The following is a 21220-nucleotide window of genomic DNA, read 5'->3' as shown; positions in this document are numbered from 1 at the left end:
GAAATGAAGAAACTATATGACATCTGTGTCCAGCTTTGTACACAGGGTATAGCAGGTGTGGGAAGACGTGCTACTCTTGAAGAAGCTCTGGAATAGAAAAGCTGAGTTCTGGCAGGACCAAATTCCCATTTATACACAGTGTCCTGCAAGGTGCACAATAAAGAGAAAATTAGGTATCGAAATTACTTCAGATTCTGGTTCAAAAAGTCTGCATGTGTTTCTGCAGGCTCTGGCTCTCTACGGACTTTACCAACTCCCTGTGGATGTCAAAACAACTGTTTTGAGATATAATTATGTAGCATACTTTTTATCTGATTTAAGTATATGATTTAATGATTTTTTAATAAATTTACAGAATTTTGCAACTTTTACCACGATCCCTTTTTAGAACGTTCCCATGATCCCAGAGAGATTCCTGAGACCACTTGTCATCAGTTTTCGTTTCCAACCCCACTCCTTGACAACCATGAATCTCCTTTTTGTCTGTATAGATTTGCCTTTTCTGGACATTTCATATAAATGAAATAATATAATAAGTGGCCTTTACCTCTGGATTTTGTGTCTAGCTTTGATTTAGCATAACGTTTCTGAGGTGCATCTGTGGTGTAGCAGATATCAGTACTTTGCTCCCTTTTCATTGATGAGTAGGATTCCATTGTATGGATACACCACATTCTGTTTATTCATTCATCAGTTGGACATTTGGGTTTCTTCCAGGGGAAGGATATTATGAACAAGGCAGCTATGAACACTTGTATACAAATCTTTATGTGAACGTATGTGTTCATTTCTTTTGGATATGTACCTAGGAGTGGAATTACTTGGTCATATAATACATTTTTTTATAACAAGAAAAATTTTAAAAATTAAAACGTGATTAAAGAAGTGCAAAATACAGAAATGTATAAAGAAAATAAAAATGGTACGTAATCCCCACACCTTGAGATAATTACAGCTTGCATTTTGGAGTATATATAATTTTAGTCTTTTCTCTTGTGTTATATGCACAGCTACACTTACATACCAATTTGGAATCATACAGTAAATGCAATTCTGTAGCACCATTTTTTAAATTTAAATTCAATTAGCCAACGTATAGGACATCATTAGTTTCAGATGTGTGTTCAGTAATTTATCAGTTCCATATAACACCCAGTGCTCATCACATCCCATGCCCTCCTTAATGCTCATCACCCAGTTACCCCATCTGCCCAGCCACCTCCCCTCCAGCAACCCTCAGTTTGTCTCCCAGAGTCAAGAGTCTTTCGTGGTTTGTCTCCCTCTCTGATTTCTTCCCATTCAGTTTTCCCTCTCTTCCCCTATCATTCTCTGCACCATTTCTTATGTTCCACATATGAGTGAAACCACATGATAACTGTCTTTCTCTGATTTACTTATTTCACTTAACATAATATCCTCCAATTCCATCTGCTCGATGAAAATGGTAGGTATCCATTCTTTCTGATGGCTGAGTAATATTCCATTGTATATATAAGCCACATCTTCTTTATTCATTCATCTATTGAAAGACATCTCAGCTCCTCCCACAGTTAGGCTATTGTGGACATTGAGTGTAGGTGCCCCTTCATTTCACTACATCTGTATCTTTGCGGTACATACCCAGTAGTGCAATTGCTGGGTTGTAGGGTAGCTCTATTTTTAACTTCTTGAGGAACCTCCATACTGTTTTCCAGAGTGGCTGTACCAGCTTGCATTCCCACCAACAGTGTAGGAGGGTTCCCCTTTCTCCACGTCCTCACCAATATTGGTTGTTTCCTGACTTGTTAGTTTTAGCCATTCTAACTGATGTAAGGTGGTATCTCATTGTGGTTTTGATTTATATTTCCCTGAGGACAAGTGATTTGTCCTCAGAGAAATACAAATATAACATTTATGTACAACTTTTTGAGAAATTGTTAAAATATTTTCCAAAGTGGCTGCACCATTTTACATTCCCAGCAGCAGTGTATGAGAGTTCTAATTTTTCCACATCTTCACCAATACTTGTTATTGTTTATCTTTTGGTTTATATCCATTCTAGTGCTGTGTGTGAACAATTACTTCTTAGCATTGATTTGATAGTGTGTTCGTAATATATCTTTACTCTAGAAGTCAATTCTATTCCCTGAGATAAGAATATTACCTTCTGTTTTGGAGCTTGTTTACCAACTTCAAGGAAAGCCGTTTTGTTCTGGGAAGTGGGATTGCACCTGTACACTATCCTGGCAGTGTCCCAGAACATGGGAGGGACGTTTCCCTATTGATTCCCTGGGTCTAACCAGAAGGTCATGAAAAGGTCATATGATAGAGGGAAAATAAGTGCTTCTTCCAAGCTTCATGTGTGACAAATGATGCAATGGTGGTAAATACCTCAGAATTAATTACTTTTGCCTTGTTGTTCTTAGTTAATTGGCAGCATGTAGCAGAAGGACTTGGGAGTGATGGATGGTAGAATTAGAGGAGATTATTTGTGTTTCAATATGGATTTGTTAATGGGGAAAGAAGTTGGTGTAATGAAGTTAAAATTAGGAGTCAGAATGAGGATCTCTAATCATTTTAGATAACTACTTACTGGACCCTTGAGTAGGTTCTGGGGTTTAGTTGCCTTATGTGTACAATGAAAATGGTAAAATAATTTCATACTTGCATTGTCGAAGAACTTTCTTACCTAGAAGCCCAGTATGTTAGGAATAAGAACACTTGCTCTGTTAGAAATGAGGTGAGAAGCCAAACTCCTACTAAAGTTTTGCCTTCTCTTGGTATAGTGCCATTAGAGAGCTCTAGAAATCTGCAGTAAGGAAATCATTGACTGTATCATCTATAAAATACCCACTCAGCAACTAGGAATCTAATAGTATACAGCTTTCCAATTTTAGGAAAAGCTTTCTTCTGTTATGTTGTGTGGACTTTACCACTGTAAGCAAACAGTTGGTATTAGGGAAGCTCCAAACAACTCATTCAAAGTAAACATACAATTCATAAGCTCAAAATAAGTTATTAATAATACTTTGGATAAAATTCAAAGTATATAATGCTACTAATAATCCAGAGTATTTTGTAAGGCAGAAATTGTTCCTTAAAAGGTTGAGAGATTTTTATCCAATTTAACCCAAAGGGTTAAAACAGAAGTACTTACAGTTTTTGTAATAAAGTCTCTTGGCAAGAACCACTCTTCACACATCATTCTCATAATGAGTGGACTTTCATAAGTTCACCAAACTAGTTTTGACAGCTAGTGCACACCCATTACTGAGCCAGGTACTGGGGAGTCTATTTAAGTGATACGTGATTTCTTTTATGTAGGGGAAATTGTCTTGGAAGAATACTGTAGTGGGATTTATTGGAAAAGGTCTAGCCTTTGTTAAAAATCAGTTCAGATTTTTAAAGTTGTGATGATTCTCCTTTATTTATGTGATGTTGACACTCAGCTACCCTGGGAACCTTCTTCGGGAGCCCAGAGCACCTGATAACATTACAGCTACAGTAGGAATAAGAGGTGATTTGTGCTCCCTTATGGGCAAATGGGTATGATTAAATGGAAAGATGTTTGTTGAGATCAGGAAAAAAAGTAAACAAACAGAAAACATGATTAAAGAGAGGATTTTACATGTGCTGGGAAATTATCTTAAGTAAATTTTTTAGTTTCAAGAGATAATTTAACTGTCCTTTCAGTTAGTGCAGTTTGAATATCTGTGGTATACCAAAGCCCAAAAAATGGTAGAATGGCATTTTTACCCAAACTTACATTTCTATTTTCTTTGTAAGAGAAAGGGGGACTTAGCTAAATTCTAGAGAAGGGATCTGAATTCTCTTTACTGTCTTCTATATTCCCACCCTCATCTCTTGTGTCTCAAACTTTGTCAGGTACCTAGAAGGAGTAGGGAATTCAAATAGCATTTTGAGGGTTCAATTAAATGTATATTTTATCCAATAAAATATATATAAAATGTGTGTGTCCCTGTTTCTTTCCTTATAAATTTGGAATAATAAAATTTTTAATAATAAAATAAAAATACCTCACAAAGATGTCATGAGTTTTTTTTTAATTACTCACAGAAAAGACTGATTTGGGTAGAGCTTATCATAATTGTTACCTCTAAGTTATGTGGCTTATTACTGAGGTAACTAACTTCTTGGATCTGAAGTTATTCCATGGCTTAGACTAGCCATAAAAAGATATCTATGTTTTTTTCAGTAGGCAGTTTTTAAGTTGAAATTATGGAATGTAAAGGAGGTAAACATACACATGTTTACTTGTTCAACTGAAAAACATTAGCAGGAAAAAAAAAATACCTTGTTTCCTGTCTCTGAGTTGTTGCTGTCTTATACCTTTCAAAGGGACCTGGTCAATTATCCATAATCCAATGTCTAAAATGCAAACAGTGAAGTTCACTTTCATCATTTTGCACTTCTCTGATGCATTTTAAAATGTAGAATTGTTTTCACTATATAGTTGTTGCCTTCTTGATTTTTAATTTAAAGAATCCAGAAGGATATGACATACAGTGCAGATGTTATCATATCTTTTAAGGTACACAGGTTGTAGAAAACATGTTCATTCATCTAAGTAATTATCAGAAACAGCAGTCCCAAAGCAGGAGACCATATATCTACTGGAGAGAGTGCAGGATAAGGACTCGAGAGTCCTGAGCTCTCACTCTGGCTGTATGGCCAACCAGTCACATGATCCTGGCCAACAACACTCAGCAATTGGCCTGGAACCCAAGAGGTACACCATAAATACTTGGTTAGTGGATGAATTAACTCAGCCAATATTTATTATATGCCCACCATATTCCAGACACTACTGTAGGTGTTAGGGTTACAGCGGTAAAGCAAAGATTCATAGCTCCTACTCTTAGAGAGCAGAGATTCTAGTTGAAGAAGACAACAAAACAAGTAAATTATAATGTGGCGGATATGATAGGCATTGCTATGGAGAAAAATAAAGCAGAGAAAGGAAGTGACATAGATTGAATGTTTTTGTTCCCTGCAAATTCATATGTTGAAATAATCTCCAAAGTGATGGGATTTGGAGGTGAGGCCTTTGGGAGGCGATTAGGTCATGAGGGTGGAGCCCTTAAGCCAAGGATTAGTGCCTTTTTCAAAGAGGCCCCAGAAAGGTCCTTCACCTCTTTTGCCATGTGAGGAGACAGGGAGAAGGTGAACCAGGAAGAGGGCTCTCACCAGACACTGAGAAACAAACTTCTGCTTTTTATAAGCCATACCGTCTACAGTACTCTATTATAGCAGCCCAGACTTAGCCAGGGGAATCAGAAATACCAGGCAAGGGGCACTACTATATCATATAGGGTAGTCTAGAAAAGTTGACATTTAAGTAGAGGCTTCGAGGATGTGAGAGAGAATACTGAGTCAGAGAGAACACATATACAGGCCCCGGGCTGAAGTGTTAAGGGCATGCTAAAAGAAGAGTAAGGAAGTCAGGGTGGCTACTGTACAATGAGTGAGAAGAGAGTGGAGGAGTTGAGAATGTGTCGGTAGCAAGACATAGTGCCTATAGGATAGAAAATTGACCTTCAGATTTTACAAGATGGTGGTCACAGGCGACCTTAATAAAAGTGGCTTTAGTAAGGTACAGGAGAGTAAAAGTTATAGTTTGGCTTTATTATGAACTAGATAGAAAGCTTTTGGGGTTGGGGGCAAAAATCTAAGCAGAGAAGAATGATCTGATTTATCTCAAGAAATGGTTCTAGGGAAATAAGGACAGAAGCAGACAGGCTATTAATACATGGGGGAGATGATAATGGTTTAGACCATGACGCTAGCATTGAATATGGAGAGAAGTGGTCAGATTCTAGATGTATCTTGAAGGTAAATTCAATAGGGTTTGCTAATGGGTTAGAAGTTGGTTATGCAAGAGAGAGAGAGAGAGAGAGAGAGAACTCAACAATGGCTTCAAGATTTCTGTTGTGAGTAACTAAAAGAATGGAATTGTCATCAACTGAAATGGGAAAGCTGTGGGAAGGGCAGGTTTTGGAGGAGAAGAGGCAATGTCAGGACTTTAGTTTTGTTCATGCTAATATGAGGTCACCCACTAAACATCCAAGTGGATTTATCAGGTAAGCAGTTGCCTACACAAATCTAAAATTCATACAGAGTTGAAACAAGCAATGTAACTTTGCGAGTCATCAGCATATAGAGAAAATGTAAAGCCAGAGGACGAGGTGGGATTACTTAAGAAGTGAATGTAGAGAGAGGAAAGAAGAAGTCTGAGCACTGAGCCCTGGAGTACTCCAATGTTTAGACTTTAGGAAGATGAAGAATATCCAACAAAGGGAACCGAGGAGGGGAAGAGGGAATAATATCTCAAAAACCAATGGAAGACAGTGTTTCGGGAAGGAAAGAGTGATCATCTGTGTCAAATACTGCTGATAGAGTTAGAAAGGGCAGAACACTGACCATTAGATTTAACAACATGGTAGCCACAGGTGACATTGAGAAGAGTGGATTTAGTAAAGTTCTGGGGTGAAAATTCCAACTAACTGCTAGACACTGTACAAATGACATCCTCCACAGGACAATGGTTCTTTACCTTCTTTCGGTGATTCAGTAATAAATGCAACACGGTATTTCCATGTTAGGAGCTCTTCATTTAATCAGGAACCACAAACATAGGCAATTATGTGGTTATATAATAGAAATACATATAAAGTGCAACAGAACCATGATTGTTTTTGTTTGTTGTATTATTTTGAACATATTGGTTTTTAATATATTTGATGTGCTGTGACCCATTGTAGTCGCTGTTTTCTTTATTGTTCAAATGACACTTCTTTGGTTAGGGGGAACCCCTTCAAGCTGGCTCCTAAGTCTTTGATAATTTCCTTGCCCTCTGGTATTACAAGAGGTACCAGACCCACCTGGTACATATCCTGCTTCAGAGCTGGGAATCATCCCTTTCTCTAGGGAGCCCTCATCCTTCCCATTGGCTAATATTATTTAGAAATTATAACCTGGGCACTTGAGGTGCATCATGCTTGATAGTCATTTCTGGTCATTTTTTTCTAGGCCTTTTTAGTAGAAAAAAATAGAAAATACTTTTTTTTTAAAGATTTTATTTATTTCTGTGACAGAGAGCCAGCGAGAGAGGGAACACAGCAGGGGAGTGGGAGAGGAAGAAGCAGGCTCCCAGCGGAGGAGCCTGATGTGGGGCTCAATTCTGAAACGCCGGGATCACGCCCTGAGCCGAAGGCAGACACCTAATGACTGCGCTACCCAGGCGCCCCAGAAAATACATATTTTAAGAGAAAATACACTGCGGGTTCATAAGGATATTTCCAATTCAATATAGGATTGCAGAGTTTCTTTTTTTTTTTTTTTTTAAGATTTTATTTATTTATTTGACAGAGATAGAGACAGCCAGCGAGAGAGGGAACACAAGCAGGGGGAGTGGGAGAGGAAGAAGCAGGCTCCTAGCAGAGGAGCCTGATGTGGGGCTCGATCCCAGAACACCGGGATCACGCCCTGAGCCGAAGGCAGGCGCTTAACCGCTGTGCCACCCAGGCGCCCCTTTTTTTTTTTTAAAATGATTTTTTATTATATTATGTTAGTCACCATACAGTACATCCCCGGTTTCCGATGTAAGGCTCGATGATTCATTAGTTGTGTATAACACCCAGTGCACCATGCAATACATGCCCTCCTTACTACCCATCACCGGTCTATCCCATTCCCCCACCCCCCTCCCCTCTGTAGCCCTCAGTTTGTTTCTCATAGTCCATAGTCTCTCATGTTTCATTCCCCCTTCTGATTACCCCCCTTTCTTTATCCCTTTCTTCCCCTACCGATCATCCTAGTTCTTATGTTCCATAGATGAGAGAAATCATATGATAGTTGTCTTTCTCTGCTTGACTTATTTCACTTAGCATTATCTCCTCCAGTGCTGTCCATGTTGTAGCAAATGTTGAGAACTCGTTCTTTCTGATAGCTGAGTAATATTCCATTGTATATATGGACCACAACTTCTTAATCCAGTCATCTGTTGAAGGGCATCTCGGCTCCTTCCACAATTTAGCTATTGTGGAAATTGCTGCTATGAACATTGGGGTGCATATGGCCCTTCTCTTCACTACGTCTGTATCTTTGGGGTAAATACCCAGTAGTGCAATGGCTGGATCATAGGGTAGCTCAATTTTTAACTTTTTAAGGGACCTCCACACTGTTTTCCAGAGTGGCTGTACCAACTTGCATTCCCACCAACAATGTAGGAGGGATCCCCTTTCTCCACATCCTCTCCAACAATTGTTGTTTCTTGCCTTGTCTATTTTTGCCATTCTAACTGGCGTAAGGTGGTATCTCAGTGTGGTTTTGATTTGAATTTCCTTGATGGCTAATGATTTTGAACATAGGATTGCAGAGTTTCTGCTTAATTTCTTTGCTTTAATAGTTTTACCTGTGCTTTCACCAAAAAATCATGGTTTCCAATGACATTGACATTAGGGAACAAGGTATTCAAGTTGCAAAGTGTAGCTGAAAGGGCCTTCTTTCTACAGATCACTGTGGGCTTAAGCGATTTGAGGACTCTGGGGCACACAGCACCGTGTGGCCTGTCAGATGAGATGCCTGTTGGAGGGGGGCCAATGGAATTTTAAATGACACCAATCCAGGTTAGTGTGCGGTTGTTGATAGGCTTTGGAGCTAAAAAGTTCTTATGCAAGTGTAATTCTGAAATTCATGGATTATATCAGAAGGAAAGGCCTTACTTTGAATGAATGGAAAGAATGGGTAATTTGCTGCTTATCAAACACCGAGGGCTTTACAGGATTTTCAAGGGTTTTTGTTCCCCAGAAAGATCAGATTATGAACATGTTGCAGCTGCAGGATAAAGGAGGCAGCCACTGAGGGGAGCAGTGCTTTCTCATCCAGGGCTGGGTTTTAAAAATTCTTTAAGGAGTTGGAGGGGGGGAGTCTGACTGTATGTGAATGTGTATGAGTGTGCTTCTCTGTGTGTGTGTGTGTGTGTGTGTGTAGTGAGGCAGAGGCAGGATGGGATAGGTGGTTAAAAATGTTCCTCTCAGTGTTCAGTTTATAAGCACCATAGTTTAAAAGGCATGATAATGGGGGCGCCTGGGTAGCGCAGTCGTTAAGCATCTGCCTTCAGCTCAGGGCGTTATCCCGGAGTTCTGGGATCGAGCCCTGCATCAGGCTCCTCCGCTGGGAGCCTGCTTCTTCCTCTCCCACTCCCCCTGCTTGTGCTTCCTCTCTTGCTGGCTGTCTCTATGTCAAATAAATAAATAAAATCTTTAAAAAAAAAAAAGGCATGATAATGTGCAGACCTTGGCTGGAAGTGGTAGTTAATAGCTTATGAGACCAGCTTATTAATATTTGCCCATAAGATAGAAGGGACATATTTCTTCACATCGACTTTGTAAAAAAATATTTTATTTATATATTTGAGAGAAAGAGAGAGAGCAAGCACAAGCTGGAGGGGGGCAGGGCAGAGGGAGCGGGACAAACAGACTCCCCACTGAGCAGGGAGCTCGATCCTGGATCCTGGACCCAATCCTGCGACCCTGGGGTCATGACCTGAGCCGAAGGCAGACACTTGACCGACTGAGCACCCAGGCGTTCCTCTTCGCATTCACTTTTTATCAGCCCCCTTTGCGGACCACGTATTTATCAGCAATCTCTAAGGAGGAAGAAAAACATGCAGTATCCTGATTTTGTTTTCCCCTTTTGGTTTGATACTATATGTGGTCTTACTGCTCACCCGTATTTCTGGCACAGTTGATTTCTTAGGAATCACAGTATTTGGAAAAAGATAAACTCGAAGTCCTTTTGGCAAATTCATAACTCTTCTAAGTAATAGAGTTGAAGGTTGTGGCTAGATAATTTCATGGAAGTGCTTTGACGAGATTCTGCAGTTTGGGGTGAACATTAGGGAAAAGAGAAGCAGGCCATTTCGCTTGTCCTTCAGTGGGTGATGTGTTAGAGGGAAGTTACCATAACACACGGGGAGGGTTCTTTGGATTGTCGCTAGACTCATTTGTTTGTTCCCGACTGCTGCTGTGAGCCCAATAGCCTATAATTTGTTTTGGATGTATTGGGGTTTATCTCAATTTATTCTATTTGTTATGCGTTGACCTATTGACACTGGTTTACATCAGATTGAAAATTTAAAGTGGACGTTCAAACAATAATTTCTCAAGCAGTAGTCTTGGAAACAAACCATCGAATGCTTTTCTCTAAAGTGATCTCTTGGCTCAGGCTTTTCTTGGTAAAGGCAAACTTAAATTGTTTTGTTAGACAGAGTACATGCCTGTTACACAAGATATCTGCCTGGGTAGTAGGCAAACAATGTGTTACGGAAGAAAACAGAAATATCTTATTTCATTATAATATCAATCACTTTCCTTTTCCATAAACGAAAGGCCATTTATTCATGCAGGTGGTTTGCGTTCAGGTCACGTTGCGCTATTTACCGCAAGTAAGATGTGGTGTCTCCCTACACCACTGAGTTCGGGATAGCCTCCAAGCTTGAGCAAAGATGAGAAAGTACACTACTGGAATATCTCTTCTCATTGCTCTCACTGACTTAGGTCTACGGATGAAAGAAAAGAGATCAATTCAGGAAAGAATTATAAGACTAAGCAATTTGTTAGAGGAAAAAAAAATTTTTGACAGGTTTCAGGTAGTTGAATTATTTGTCCAGAACAAGAAAAAATTTAAGTCTGAATAAACAATTGCCTTAAAATTATTTTAGAGAGTATTTCTTACAGATGTTTCACTCATTCAATATATATCACTTGGCCATACACACCAAGCCTACACTGGTGAATAAGGTAGGCAAGGCCCCTGCCCTTAAAAAGTGTTGCTTGGGAGAGCCTGCCACCCCCCAATCAAGTAAGCAAACAATAAAGAAATCACAAATTGTGATAAGGGCTGTGAAGGAAGCATGCAGAGGGCTAATAGGAGAGTCCTTTCTCTCTAGTCTCTGCTTAAATGTCCCCTTTGGACGAGACATCACCTCTAGAGGAGGTAGCATTTAAACTGAGAACTGAAAGCAAAAGAAGCAGCTAGCCTTGGGAGAAGTGGTAGGCAGTGGTGAGGAGGAAGGGTTCTTTTTTTTTTTTTTTTTCATTATTGGGATATTTCATTATTTCATTATTTCATGGATAGCATATGTTTCATGCACAAAAATGATTGAGAAATTGCATTGATGTTTAATTCAAAATGTGTAAGTAAAGAGAAGGATATATCTGATTCTTAGAGTTACGTAAAGAAAAGATTACTTCAACCCATGCTCCCTTGTTTTAGTTTGTGCCACAAGAGAGTGAATTTTTAATCAAAAATTAATTCACATACCATAAAAGTCACCCTTTTAAAGTGTACATTCCGGTGAAAAATATTTTTAAACAAAAACAGTAACTTGGTTGTTTATCTTTTCATGTTGTTACCCGTGTCCTACAAAATCAGTTTTAATGCTTTCCTAGTATCTGTTGCCTGTATCTCAGTACTGTAGTTAATTCACCTTCTGGGACATTTGTTATTTATCATGTTTTTGCTGTATTTTACAATATTTAAAAGAATGTGTAGCATTATCTTTCTTTTTTACTCAGCCAGCAGAAAGAACGATTACCCAACATTTGCAGCAACATGGACGGGACTGTAGGAGATTATGCTAAGTGAAATAAGTCAAGCAGAGAAAGACAAACATCATATGGTTTCTCTCATTTATGGAACATAAGAAATAGCAGGGAGATCGGTAGGAGAAGGAAGGGAAGAATGAAGGGGGGCTAAAAAGAAGGGGGAATGAAACACGAGAGACTATGGACTCTGGGAAACAAACTGAGGGCTGCAGAGGGGAGGGCGTGGAGGATTGGAACAGGCCGGTGATGGGTAGTAAGGAGGGCACATATTGCATGGAGCACTGGGTGTTATATGCAAACAATGAATCATGGAACAGTGCATCAAAAACTAAGGATGCACTGTATGGTGACTAACATAACATAATAAAAAAAAAAAAAGGAGGAAGTGTTCTAACCTCTTTGTATGTGCAAAGGCCCTGAGCAGGAAAGTGATTGGCTTTGAGGAGTCATAGGAAGACTACTATGCCTAGATGAGGCAAAGCAAAAGGAAAAGTGACGCAAGATGTGGTTGGAAAGATGGGAGAAGTCTACATCATGCAGACATCATAGCTCCTGTTAAAGATTTTGGATTTCATTTCAAGTATAATGAGAGTTTATTGAGGGGTTACACTCAGGTAGTGACATGATTCAATATACATATAAAATACTACAATTTTACAAATATGGAAGTAGGGAGACCAATCAATAGAGAGATCCAATATCCAGATGATGACAGCCCCCCCCCCCCAGGCAGAAGCAAGGGAAGGAGAAAAGTACATGGATTTGAGAGACGTGTTGGGGTAGAACCCCGAGGTAGAACTCCCATTGCATTGGATGTGAGAAGTGAGGAAATGGAAGGAATCAATGTTCTTTGGATTACTGGGTAGCTGGTAGTACACTTTGCAGAACGGGGCATACTGAGAGTGGTGGGGTGGAAAGCAGGCGTGAGGAGAAAAGAAAGAGTTTTATTTTAGATATGTCAGGTTTCTTATGTTCGTGGGACACCCACACAGAGATGTGAAAGAGGCTGTGGTAAAGAGCAATGTGGAGCCGCGGGGGCGGGGGGGGGGAGCTAGGTTAACATAAATGTGGACGTCAGCAGCTGCTTCAGTGCTGGGGGAATTGATTTGATCAGCTACAGAAAGAAGGAGGGAGAGAAAAAAACATGCCAGGGACCGAGGCTCCCCAAGTGTGATAGAGCCCGAGTCAGGAGCCAGAGGAACCTAAGAAGGGATGGTCAATGAAGCAGGATGAAAACTGGGACACGGGGCACAGGAGTCACTGGCAGAGTGTTTAAAGGAGCGGAAGATGGTCAGTCACGTTGATTGCAAGGACAAGTAATGTCTATTGAGTTTAACAACACTGAGTTCTGGTGGTCTTCACACAAGTGTTTCATGGAATGGTAGGGCTAGAAGACCACCGCATCAGGTTGAAGAGTTAGATGGGAAGGAGGGTCATGGAAGATAACCTTCTGTCCTACTTTCTTAAGACCCGACACGTTTGATACATGGAATAATTTTAGGACAGTCAAGATAAATTTCCTCTTTAAAAGAAATGTAGACTCTCCCTCTTCAAAAGCATTTTAAAGCTACTCAGTTCTTGACATATCTGGAATGTTTAATGGAAAACCCAATTACTAATATTCATTATGTTATGTGACCTAGAATTTAAAATTTGTCCTCAGTCGCTAACTGTTGAGTTTGCCTGCTTATCCAAGTCATCTCGTACAGAAATTTAAATCTACATTTAAGTGACTACAAGCTGGTGAGGTTACAGAAGAGACAGAGGCATAATAACAAACGTCCAAGGAATTTACAATTTAAACTCAAGCTGCTACCCAATATTTATAGAAAGCAATTAGGTAATTCTTTCTTATAATAATCTCAGCACTTGTTGTCCCTAACATGGTTTATTACGTATGAGGAAATGATTCTGTGTAACTAACAAATTAGTATATTTCAGCACTCAAAAGTGTAGTTTGTAAATAAATGATTATATGTGTCTTATAACAACTTTTTAGAAGCAACAAGATGAGAAAACAGAAACTCGAACCAAAATTAAAGAGTTGTCTCTTTCCTCCTCCTCCTGCCTCAACCCAAACTCTGCTTCTATGATTCCAATTCCATCTCTTCACCCTTTCTCAGAATTTTCTTCCCTCAAATATCTCCCTTCTGTTATCTCCGACCTCTCCCTCTCTAGCTCTCTAGTTTGCCTCCATCATTAATGTAAACTCTCTCAAGACTCTCGTGTATCAAAAAAAAAAAAAAAAAAGATGAATGTTTTATAATCCCTCAAGTCTAAGAAGCGCCAAGTCAAATTCATGTAAGTACTTCTTCTCTCTTCATGTCTGGCACACATGCACGTGCACACATGCACATCCTTTAAAGTATTTGCAGGCTGCCCTCCAGTAACTCTCAATTTGTTCTCTACAGTCAAGCATCTGGAGGGGAGGTAGGCGGGGGATGGGTTAGATGGGTGACGGGTATTAAGGAGGGCACTTGTGATGAACACTGGGCGTCGTATGTAAGTGATGAACCAGTAACTTCTACACCTGAACTAATATTACACCATATATCAACTAACTGGAATTTAAATAAAAATTGGAAGAAAGAAAAAAAGTAATTAAGTAATTACAGGCTGGGTTTTCCTTAGAATGGCATCACCCATGCTGAAAGCCTAGGATGAATCACTGACTCTCCTCTCCCATTGGTTCATCACTAGGTCCAGTTTACTTACCTTGTACATATCTCTGCAGTCCAGCTACATCTTTCCAGGACAATTACCCCAGTCTAGGGTAGAATACCTCTTACGTAAATCATCTACGGCCTGTTAACTGGTGTTTGGAACTTCATCTATGCTCTCCTCCATTGTCCACGGAACATTCATGATGATCTTTCTAAATGCACGTCCCTGGATTAAAAGCCCTTGGTGTCTCCCCGGTGCCACCCAGGTCTGACCCTCTTACTTCACTGTAGAAACCCCTTTCTGAACTGGCTTTTTTTTTTTTTTTAAACTCACTTGTCATTTTCTCCTTGCCTTTCTGATTCCTTACACACACACACACACACACACACACCACAGATACACACACACACACACACACACACACACACACACACACACACATCTTCGGAGGTCATGTCCTCTTTCATCTCTAGGCTATGTGCATGCTGTCTTCTCTCCTGGAAGACATTTCCCTGCCCTTATCCTCTTCTGGTGAACTCCTACCCACTCTCAGACTTGAGCTTCCATGTCACTCACCCTGGGAAGCCGTCTGTAAGTACCATGGATTCTGGGCTCCTCTGCATTTTCCTATCAGAGTTCTTAACCAGACTCCACGTTGTGTGATTGATTTTTGGTCTGTTGACAGAAATAGTGCTCATTTCAGATTTATTCCTTGGCTTTCTCCACAATTTTCAAAAGTACTGAGACAATGAATTTCCACGCAGGACTACAGTGTCAATGTAAGCAATTGAATTAAAACTTTCCTGGCCTGAAAGTGCACCAGGATTATGCTCACCCAAGGACTGTTGGTTATACTATGTTTCAGCTCTTAAAAAAAGAAGTTTTGTAGTACCTCCTATAATATATTGAAATGGAATTCACTTTCAGTTACCCACCACCCGTTTCCTTCTACCCCGTTTCCTTTAGGTCTGCTGCAAAGTTTAAACGCGCGAGAATTAATTTAGGGAGACATTTGGACCTGCCTGCTTATTATAGTGAATGTATTGTAGTTTTAAAATCTGCCTTGGGATTTATTTGTTTAGTAGATCTTTAGTCAACATAAGTGCTTCTATACTGCCTGTTTAGTCAAATAACCTGTTTATACTTTTGCCAACGCCAAAGAATCCAGATATTCAGCGTATAATAAACACCATTGTTATTAATAAGAAGCATAAAAAATCTAGCCAGTATGGCTACGGAGCTTACGATCCAGAAATGTGTCCACCTGCTTCACTGTACTGCTATTCTAGATTTTAAAATTAGTTCTTATATTTATTAAACTAATACATGTGCCTAGTTTACTATAAAAATGCTTGTAATGAATAATAATAGCCTCCTGCCCCTACCTCAACTGCTTTGCTCTCGTGAATTCCACACCCCTAAAATAATAACTTCTTTCTCATTTTTTTCTTAGCTTTTTCATACTTTTCATATATTTTCATAGTTTTCCCTTCATATTTCTAAAGAACATACTTTTACTGCTGTTTCTTGATTTCTTTTTTTAAGTTTTTATTTATTTATCTATTATTTTAATTTTTTTTATTAACGTATAATGTATTATTGGTTTCAGAGGTACAGGTCTGTGATTCATCAGTCTTACATAATACCCAGTGCTCATTACATCGCGTGCCCTCCTTAATGCCATCACCCAGTTACCCCATCTTCCTTACCTCCCTCCCCTCCAGCAACCTTCAGTTTATTTCCTATGATTAAGGGACTCTTATGGTTTGTCTCCCTCTCTGGTTTTGTCTTGTTTTATTTTTTCCTCTCTCCCTCTATGATCCTCTGTTTTGTTTCTTAAATTCCACATATCAGTGAGATCATATGATAATTGTCTTTCTCTGACTGACTTATTTCACTTAGCATAACACCCTCTACTTCCATCCACATTGCTGCAAATGGCAAGATTTCATTCTTTTTGATGGCTAATAGTCCAGTGTGTGTGTGTGTGTGTGTGTGTGTGTGTGTGTGTGTGTGTATACCACATCTTCACATCTTCTTTATCCATTCATCTGTTGGACATCTGCGGTCTTAACACAGTTTGGCTCTTGTGGACATTGCTGCTATAAACATTAGGGTGCAGGAGCCCCTTTGGAGCACTACATTTGTATCTTTGGGGTAAATACCCAGTTGTTTCTTGATTTTTCAATTGGATGTTATTTATAAGCTTCCTGTTTCTCTTTGCTTTTTAAATTGTGAAATATAACACATATACAGAAAAGGGCATAAGATATGCATACTTAAATAATTATAATAAAGAACTTTCTGGCCTGAAATGTCAATAACACTGTGGTTGAGAAGCCTGTTGTAGAGCCTGCCATTGTATGGATATATCCCCAAATCTGGCTCTTGAAATGATCACTGTGGAGTTTGGGTTCTTCTGTTTTTTGTGGAAACAAACAATACCTCTACGAATGTTCTGGTATCTATTTACTGGTCATATAGCAGTTTCTCTACAGGCAGAAATTTTGGCCCTAGGCTAGCATATCTTCAGCTTTCTTTCTTTCTTTTTTTCTTTTTTTTCTTTTTAAGATTTTATTTATTTATTTGACAGAGAGACAGCCAGCAAGAGAGGGAACACAAGCAGGGGGAGTGGGAAAGGGAGAAGCAGGCTTCCCGCTGAGCAAGGAGCCCAATGCGGGGCTCGATCCCAGGACCCTGGGATCATGACCTGAGCCGAAGGCAGACGCTTAATGACTGAGCCACCCAGCGCCCCTATCTTCAGCTTTCTTAGAAGGTTCCCTATTGTTTTCCAAAGTGGGGATTAGGTTTTTATCATAGAAAACTAAGATACCTTTCTTGTATCATACACATAATGTACTACTTTCCTTCCCCCTTTTCCTACAATTTATTTATATCACAATCTTGGTTAAAACAAACCTGCGTGTTTATTTTGGCAAAGAAAATTTGCTTACATCCAAGTCATAGATCTAAGATTTTATATATTTTTTTCTCTACAAGACAGAATTTGGGGGGAAGATTAATAATTGCCTAATTGCTTTTTGTTAGCTTCCTTTCTATGGAACTATCATTCATTTATCCTTAGAGGCTTTCATGGAACTTAAAACTCCTATACATATAGTGAAATATAACGGTCAATCTCTCTGTTCTATTTTTTTCTTGGAGATATCCTTTCTTTGCTCATCAGCTGCTAACGAGATTGAGTGCATTGTAGACGGGTGGGTTGAACATAACCCACCCCTCCCCATGCATCACCTTGGGAATCATTTTTGCGTTTTTCCTGTTCTGGATTCACCTGTTTCCTGGATTTCTTCATTTCCTTCCTTAGTTTGCATAAGCATACTTTGCTAGAGTAGCCTTACATTCTATTTTCCTCAACTTCACTTCAAAATTCTTTTATTGTATTTTATTTCTGCGAACCTATTTTCAATTTCCAAGAGTGCTTTCTCGATCTTTGAATGCTTCTTTTGTTCATATAGCATTCTGTTTTTTTGTTTCATTTCTTATTGCTCTGGGAAAATTAATTTTCTTTTTCTTGAATTTTATTTGGGCTCCCCGTACTTTTTCTGTTTCCTCAGTCCCCCCACCTTTTTGTTTGTTTCTTTGTTCCAGGTCTGTCTTTCACTTCAGAAGTTTTCCTAAAATGTCTACTGGCCTTAGCTTGCTCATTCATATTTAAAAGTGTGGCACTAAGAGGCAAAGTGGAAATTCTATTTATGTGGGTGGAATGGAGCCGGCATACAGCACATGTGGATGAGAACCTTCCTCACCCCGATACTGATGTCTATAGGTATCTTCTTCTTGATCTGATTATTTGCTTAGAATAGAATCTTCAATCTTTCCCCTGGGATGTCTAAGGCTGCTCATTGCTCTTGTGGGCACCTGACATGGGATGAGGGCTAAGCTCTCACTGTCTATGAGGCAGATCTTTGCTTAATCCTTTTGATTCCACTAAGGGGCCTCATTTCCACCTTCAGCCTGTCCTTGTTGTGACCAAGTTCATGGAAAAATCTGGCACAACTCTCCGGAGAATAAGCCGTAGGTCTTTTAGCTGACTAGGGTCAAATCAACCATTGTGCAGGCTAGAGATGGGTGCTAGAGTCTGATCTTTAAGACTTTTAATCAATTCTTTTGTTTTGGGCCTCACTTCAGTCCCTAGCTTTCAAAGGTACCTGACACTTGCAATTCCTGAGTGTCTCCTGAGCTATGATCTGGTCACTTCTGCCTCCTTGGCAGACATTTAGTAAAGAAAACTGAAATCTGAATAAGTTGTCCTTTATCATCTGGTGTTTATCATACACAATTTTGTTAACATTTCTAGTCAGCTGATGTTTGCCCTTTTGTCTCTGTCCTTGTGGGTTTATACCTTTTTTTTTTTGTTTTTGTCATTTTAATGGAGTTTTGGAAGAACGATGAGGAAAAAAAGCTTATATGTTTAAAACACTGTCTTCGAACCAAAAGCTTTAGCCTTCTCTACTGCTACAGTGACATGATCTATGATCTATCTAGAAAACAGTACCGAGTGAATGGGAGCCGAAGAGCTAGGGCTACGTCGTCACCGTGCATCACACACACGTGCGCTGGCTGTTCAGAAGGAGGTCTCCCATGTGTCTGGAATTGCCAATTTCAAAAATCGCTTTTCATTCTCCTGTTGCTCTGATTCACATCCCATCCGTGTTTTCTCTCGGCCTCCCCGACTTCCACGGCCCTGGTCACCCTTGCTCCCTGTAGCCTCTTCTGAATTTCTCATCTCTGTCCACTCCTCTTGCCTTCGTGACCCCTGTTGTTTTATTTTCCATCTCTTCTTTCCTTTTTCTCTTACTTTTTCTGATCCTCCTTGAACATTTCATTTAGCCCCTTCTTTAATTAGTATCTCAAAACCACTCTAAGCACATTTTTCTTTTTAACCTAGATAGACCCCCTAGGTGTCCCCGTGCATGCTCCATAATACCTTCAAACTCATTCTATCCCAAACAGAATTCACTCCATCCTCAGAACTCTTTCCTTCTCTCCACTTCAGTTGCTGCCTCTCTTTTCCCTTATTATTGTTTACTGAAGTCAAGGGTCAGCACATTTTTTCTGTAAAGGCCGGATAATAAATATTTTTAGCCTTTGTGAGCAACAGGATTTCTGCGACAACTACTCAGCTGTGCTGTTGTGAAAGGCAATTCTAGTCCATATGTAAACAAATGGGTGTGACTGTGTTCCAATAAAACTTTATTTACAAAAACAGGCCAGCAGGTCGGCTTTGGCCCTTGGCCGTAATTTGCTGATTTCTGATCTAAGTTAATGGATTCCAGCCAGAAACCTCTAAATTGAGTTTTACTTCCACATCAATCCAATCAGTATTATCATGATGACTATCTTTTCAGCTGATTGGCGCTGTTTCTAGTATCCCCACACACTTTCCTCTCTCAGACCCTCAGCTCTGGTCAGTTGCAGGAGCTGTTTATCCCGTCTTGCTGCTTTCTGCCTTCTAGTCCTCTGATCCATGTTCTACGCTCCTTCCAAGGTAGTCTTAAGAAAACAGAACTCATCTTGTTACTCCTTGTTTAAAATACTCAGTGCTTTGCAAATATCTACACTGCAAGGCTTCCTCAGTTTTAGATCCATAAGAGCTACTTGAAATCTTTGCTAAATTAAATACTTCTGGGTCCCACCCCAGAGGTTTTGATTATATGAATCAGAGTTGGAGGCCAGGAGTCTGTGTTGTAAACAGACATTCCAGATGAGCCTGCGGTGTGCAGTCCTCAGACATTTGAGAAACGCTGGCCATTGGGAAGGGTGAACCTTACTGCATGGAACACAAGGCCTCTCCTGGCTTGCCTGTCTCTCCAGCCCCACCTCTCACAACCCTCCCTTAGCACGCGGGGGTCAAGCCCTTTTCCTGAACTGGCCATGCTGGTCCACCCCTTTCAATTCTCCCACACGATAGTCATTTAGCCAGCTGTGCCAGGGACTCTTTGCTTGGCCAACTTCTTTTAAGGCCCAACTCAAGTACCAACTCCTCTGGTGAGTTTCCTTCAACTCCCTAATTCTTACCGTGTATGTATCTATATACCAGTACCTATAACATATTAGCTGCTTTTATTTGTTTATTTGTCTATCTCTCCCATCAGATTGTAAATTTCTAGAAGGCAGCAATTATGTCTTCTTCATTTGTATATGCCTATATTCTAGAGGGTACACTGATAAGAACACTAGAAATTTGTTGATTTAAGAATTAGGCTGGGGATATTAATATCTATATTTTAAAATATTATAATTATAATATTAACCTGACATAATTAAATTGAGGCTCTGAGATGTTCACTGACTTGTTTGTGGTCAATTATATTGCCCAATCAAGGATTTCCTTTTCCCTCTTCCTTCCTTCCTTCCTACCTTCCTTCCTTCCTTCTTTCTTTCCTTCATTCTTTTTTCTCTTTCTTTCTCTTTCTTTCTTTTTCTTTCTTTCTTTCTTTCTTTCTTTTTCTTTCTTTCTTTCTTTCTTTCTTTTTCTTTCTTTCTTTCCTTTCCTTTCTTTCCTTTCTTTCTTTCTTTCTTTTTGTGCTTTTTCCATTATACATTCTGCCTTCCTAACATGATTGGGTTATTCCTTGTGCTCACATGAACCTTAAATTCTGGAAGTGTCCAGTAGGATTTTCCAGTTTGGGTATACTCATTCAATCTGTTGATTATTTCATGTTGTCACTTCTGAGGCCAATGACTAAAAGCAAGTCATCCAGAATCATTGCTCTTCACAAGCTTGGCCTCTATGCTATTTTGATTTCTGGACATTTCCTTCTCAGGGCTGCCACATCTTTTGGTTTTCTTCCAAGAATCTAAACTATATTTATTCTGCCTACTTTTGCAATAATGAAATGCACATGCATTATTATTATTGTTGTAATTTGACAACTAACTGTTCAAGAGAAGGGAGGCTCTTGTCAGTGACCCGCCTAGGG

The sequence above is a fragment of the Ursus arctos genome, unplaced genomic scaffold, assembly GCF_023065955.2.
Source record: "Ursus arctos isolate Adak ecotype North America unplaced genomic scaffold, UrsArc2.0 scaffold_10, whole genome shotgun sequence".
NCBI classification, from domain to species: Eukaryota; Metazoa; Chordata; class Mammalia; order Carnivora; family Ursidae; genus Ursus; species Ursus arctos.
Note: the sequence above shows the minus strand (reverse complement) of the source record.